At 46.1% G+C, this 5918-nt stretch overlaps 1 pseudogene; it reads right to left on the bottom strand.

Annotated features, from left to right (window-relative positions):
- Positions 1 to 1885: 1885 nt before the first annotated feature.
- On the bottom strand, positions 1886 to 2978 carry LOC147014007 (uncharacterized; annotated as a pseudogene).
- Between the last annotated feature and the right edge of the window lie 2940 nt (positions 2979 to 5918).

Raw genomic sequence — 5918 nt, 5'->3', positions numbered from 1 at the left:
AAAGCCAACATTTTTTGCATCTCCAATATCACTTTCAGGAAACTCTGTTTCCTCTTCTTTCTGTTTTTTTTTTTTTTTTGCCCTGATGATTACATCATTTGAAATGTAGCTTAAACCTTTTATAGCACAAGCATTACCTCTTCTCTGAAATTCCGTTGCCAGCTACGCGACTAAAGCTGGGAACCTTGCCTCGCACGCATCCCTTGTATCCCTTAAACACATGAAAATTAATGTGGCAATACCGCCTGTCCAAGCCATCAGCCTTCATTAGTTTTCCTGTTATATGGCGTCACCTCTTGCACAAACACAGCACATTCATTTTCATAAATTCACTGTATGTCATGCCAAAGTCTGTTTCACCGGCAGCCAACATTCCTGGTTTTATAAACTTCTTTCCAGCTCAATCAATCCTCGGTAGGACTGATCTTAACTAGAAATCTCCCATGCTGATGCAGTGTCAGCAAGGCGGGGCTGCATTGTCGCAGCACACCATCCTTTTGGTGGAGTGTTAGCCCATTTGTAAAGCCAACAAATTGTGGATGATAAATATCTCACGATATATTTGGACAAGGCCATTGTGTGCAGGTACTGGAGTTGCATTCCCCTGTTTGATGTTATAGCGTGTGTAGCTCGCACTTCCTGCGGAAAATAGGACTTCTGGAATGTGAATACGGCAGGCCAACTGTATTCACCCCCATTGTCCTATTCGGACAAAGCAAATTTGTTTTTGGTTACCCTTTGGATTTTCACTGCAGGCACACCTGAAGACATCAATATTCTGGGGTGTGTTCCATTAGCAAGCAGCTTGCTATCACTTGCCAAGCCAGCTGTTCCATATTAACCACTTTGCAAGTATGCTTGGCAAGCGATCAACAAAGGTGCTTGTTGAGCGGTAAGCAAGCCACTAGCTAACGGAACACGCCTGTAAAGTTCTGATGGTAACGATAAAGGTTTAGTGTACTTTCCATTGGTGCCAACTTGTTTGTACTTTTCCAGCATGAACTTTGTTAAATTTACTTGTCCAACCAATGGCAGCGGTGTAGGCGTAGTTTTTATCTGGTTTCCCACCAATCATTTTGCCCGACATGACTACCACGCTATCGTACCCCCACCCTACTGGGACAAGGGGGAGAGGAAGGCTTTAACATGAGTGTGAGGACGCTTTCCTGCCTGGCAGCTCGTTATTTGCACCATCATGGAAATGACTCATGGATTTCAGTTTCACTGGAGTTAAATGAAAGTTCACTGGAGTTAAACCGCATTAACAGCCCTATCTTCAGTGACACATTTCCTCTCTTGACTTACGGAGTTTCGTGTACCACATGTCTGTTCGTGGCCCTTTCCTCGGCAGCGCTTTGCTCTCTTCACCAGGTAGAACTTGGTACCAGGTGTCTTGTACACGGCCCTATCTTCAGTATGTCTTTGCTCCTTTCAGCCGCAGGACTACTATCATCGAACCCATTTTAGTGAGCAGCTTATTCTCATGGACACTGGTCATTTCTGACACCCAAGTCACCCAGTGGACACTACTCTGAGTCACTCATGGACACAACGCTGAATTGGCCCACTGGTGATACGCCATTTCTTACTTAGTTTAGAACTTGCGACAGTATTTAACCATACTTGAGCTTAACAGCTTTGAGACGCTGCTCAGACTGGACGAAGTCATCAACCTTTAGTGGTGAGTAGAAGTTGATAACTCGAGTTTTTTTTTTTTTAATGGAGGCAATGTTCGAAGAGAACGATCAGTTTTATTGCAGTCCCAGAATCATCGCATACCAGGCAAAGCGAAGCCCCAGAATTCACCGTGCCCTGGAACTCTCCCTCTTTACCAAACCACACACCAGCACTTCCGGTCCAATGAACATCAAGTAAAAACAGCAAACTAATGTAATGCCATTGCAACACCAGACAACAAACTGAAACCGTTAATATCAGACAACCAAAATGTTTGTCGATCAAGATGACGTAGCGACTTTACAGCTCGGCCAGACCTGATATGGACCGTCGTCAGGCTCTGCAAAGGAGGCACATGTGGCTACAAATGGCAGACTGCTGGAGGAGGTTGACAAACTCTCTGCGCTGGTAGTATGAGTGATGTCATACTGGTCAGGCATGATTCACAGTTTCAAAAATGGACCCTGCAGATGGTTCGCCATTCCTGTTCACGATGGGTTCAGAATTCTCTTTTTTGGCTCATAGACCGATGGGACACCACAATACATGCTGGGAGCTCCTGAATGTGAATTCGGTTGTGTCGGAGTGTTTGACCATTTGGTGATGCAAGCAAATATGAGTGTGGCTCTTTACAGGTGGAGAGGACTGTGGCCGGCTCCCAAAAATGGTTGTTGTAGTTGTGAATGCGAACTCGTTTCTGGGTAGAGGCATGACGATCGTGGTGGAGTTTTTGTGAGTGGCGACGCCTCTCCAGCTCCTCATGTACGAGATTGTCATCATCATGTGTGTTCGCAATTTTGGTTGGTAAGAGTGATTAGTAGTTTTCTCCCTGTGTGATAAGAGTCTTTTCTCCCCATTAGTAGTTGAGCAGGACTTGCCAAGTTGGATCTCACCGGTGTGGAACGTCAAGCTAGCGGTGCTCGATGAAAATCATTTCCTGCACTTTTTGATTTGAGGAGGATGGATGTCACTGACTCGATCTGACAATCAACGGATCCATTTGATTTTGGGTATGTCAGGGATGATGTGATGTGGTCAAAGTTATATTTCCCAGTGAAAGAACAAAATTCCGCGCTGGAAAACATGAGAGCCGTCATCACCTATTGACGTATCAATAATTCCAAACTCAGAGAAGATCTGTCCCAGGGTCGCAATCATCGTGCAGCTGGGGGCAGACTCAGGCAGTTTGCGAACAACGGGAAATTTTGAATAATAATAATCTGTGATTACAAGCCACTGAGCTGCATCAAAATAGAACAGGTCGCATCCGACTTTGCTCCATGGTCGAAGTGGAATGTCATGTTGCTGTAGTGGTTCAGACAACTGAGATTTCCGGTGTCGCTGGCTGGTAGGACAGCAACCTGCAAGCCGATCAATGTCCTTGTTAATGTTGTACCAGTATACAATGTCCTTAAGCCAGCAGTTTGGCTGCCTTGTGCCCATAATGGCCTGAGTGGAGTTTCTGCACAATATCATGTCTCATACTCTTAGGTATAAGGACTCTCTCGTCTTTAAGAATCACATCATTTTCATTTGACAACTCATCCCAAAAACTCCAGGATGCCCTAAAATCCTCTGGGAGGTCCTTCACATGATAGCCATCCATTGATGATAATGTCTCGAAGTTGACTCCGCGCGGAATCACGAAGAGTTTCCTGGTTAGCTACGAAAACTTTTCAGAGGAGAAGCAGACAAAATCAACACACAAGTCCAAATTAATTGTAATCATACTGAGTGGACTCGGAAGGCGGGCGGGACAGGCCATCGGCAAGCTCATTGTCTGCTACAGAACGGTACTCCATTGTAAAGTTATACCCTTGAAGTCTGACGAGGATTCATTGCAATCTCGGTGGGACAACAATCGATGGTTTATCAATGATCATCAACAATGGGTTATGATCTGTAAGCACAATAAAGCTGTGACTGTACAGGTAGGTAGGGAAATGTTCGATGCTGAACACGATAGCAATAGCTCACATTCAATGCAAGCGTAGCGTTGTTCTGTATCCATTTGGGTTTTGCTTGCATATGCCATTGGCCTGAATTGATTTCCATGTACCTGAAGCAATGCTGCCCCGAGACCCCGAAGGACCGGATCACAATGGAGGTAGACAGGCTCCTCTGGCTGATAGTAGTGAAGAAGAGATGTTTCCAACACTTCTTTCTTCAGATGATCAAATACAGCTTGATGGTGCGGCTCCCATAGCAAGTCGGAATCCTTTGTGAGAAGGTCTCTGAGATTAGCAGATTTCACACTGAAACCCTCGATGAAGCGCAACAAATATGTCATGAAGCCGATGAAATGTTGAGGCTCGGCTTTGTTCTCCAGTTTTGGAATAGCTCTCAGATCTTGAACCTTCTGTGGGTCAGGCCGTCTTGATTGTCTGCCATAAAAATTACCAAAAAAAAAAGGTGATGTCGGTGTTCTTGCTGTGACATTTGTTTGAATGGAAAACCAGGCCTTCGCACCGTGCTATTTTCATCAGTGCGTCGAGGTTGCGGTTATGCTCCTCTTCAGTGGTGCCGGAGATGGCGATGTAATCTGCCGTGCCAATTGCACCACTGGAATTCTGAAGAACACGGTTCATCTCTTTCTGGAAAATGTCCCGACTTACACTCGGTCCAAATAACAATTGCTGGAAGCAATACCGACCCGCTGGGGCAAGAGGTCGTTGGCAAACACTATTCAGTCTTACAGATCAATAACCTGACTTGGCAACAACTTTCGAGAAGTACTTCGCTCCTGCAAGTTTGTGATTGAGCTTTTCCGTTGAAAGTATTTTGTGGTCCGGATGAATCGGGGAACGATTAACATTCTTTGAGTCCAAACAAATACGGGTATTGTGATCTTTTTTGGTTTCGTACGTGAGAGAGCTGACCAATTCAATTGGTTCCTGGATACACCGTAAAACTCCCTGTCGAACCATGTCATCAAGTTCTGACTGAATTGGGTCCTTGATAGGAATAGGGTTCTATATGGTGGGTCAACATGCGGTGGGGTGTTTAGGTCCACGACAAGCCTGTACGTTGTACAAAATTTGCCAATTCGGTCAACTTGTTGTGGATATGCATCCTTGATGTAAACCTGTGGTTGGTTACTGCTCACTGAACTCACTGAACTCACTGAACTATTGTCAGGTCAGGCCAGATTAGGTCTGTGACTCGCTAGAGGTACCATGTAAACTTGTACTAACTTGTTTCATGGTCGGTTTGTCGGCGATTAAATCGTCTCCCCCATCAGGTTTCCTGGTGAGGAGGGTGAATGGATATGGACACCCAGCAGGATTAAACACATAAACCGGTCATAGAGTGGAGAAGCTCTTTGTGAGCCAACAGCCATCCACATCGAGTGCCCAACTGTGTCTGTGGATGTCCTCCTGCAGTTGGTTTACCTTTTTTAGGAGCTTGGTGGCAGGATTTGCACTCGAGCTTCAGTAAAACACTTCATTCCACAAAACCTTCAAATGCAAAGAAAACTGAAAACCCACTTGGTGGGAGTACCTCCTCTGCTGCTGCCCTTCACGGGGAAGCTCACCGGATGATGGGATTGGGGCAAAACCTTCGGGACCCCCACTCTTTGATGATTGGAGGAAAAGCATGGGGTAAACTTCCTGGGTCAGATTATGGTGGTGTATGGCGGAGTGGTGCTGAGGTGACGTCCACCAGATGGCGGTCTCCTTGGGCTAACCTGAGGCGGTCCCTTCAGGTGGGTGTCTGGAATGTCATATCCCAAAAAGAGGATGATCACCTGTCGCTGTTATCATCTGAGCTCAAGCGTTTCGACATCAGTAAGGCACCACTCTCTGAGGTTCGGAGACCGGATTGCGGCGAGATCATGGCGGGTGGACAATGAGTACTATTGGTCTGGTCGCTCTGATGGTTACCATGCCCAAGGAGCTGCCCAATATGCTGACTCCAATGATAATTGAGGTAACACCGGTCAATGAGCGTATTATGAGACTGATGATGTCACTCCTTGGGTGTCGTTTCCCTGGTCTCTGTATATGCTCCAACTGAGGTGAGTGGTCTCACTGTGAAGGACGCATTCTATGCCACGCTCGAGTCTGTGGTTGATCAGGGCCCCAGTCAAGATATTCTTCTCGTCTTGGGGGATTTCAATGCATTGACTGGAACTGATAGCGATGGCTATGAGACATGTGTTTGTCCCCATGGGTCTGGAGCTATGAACCAGAATAGCACTAAGTTCCTTGTCTCTGCAAGAAGTCATGGACTTAGTGCGG

The sequence above is a fragment of the Eptatretus burgeri genome, chromosome 13 (assembly GCF_056783735.1).
Source record: "Eptatretus burgeri isolate ZD-2024b chromosome 13, Ebu_testis_v1, whole genome shotgun sequence".
Classification (NCBI taxonomy): domain Eukaryota; kingdom Metazoa; phylum Chordata; class Myxini; order Myxiniformes; family Myxinidae; genus Eptatretus; species Eptatretus burgeri.
This window is presented reverse-complemented; position numbering and strand designations above follow the sequence as displayed.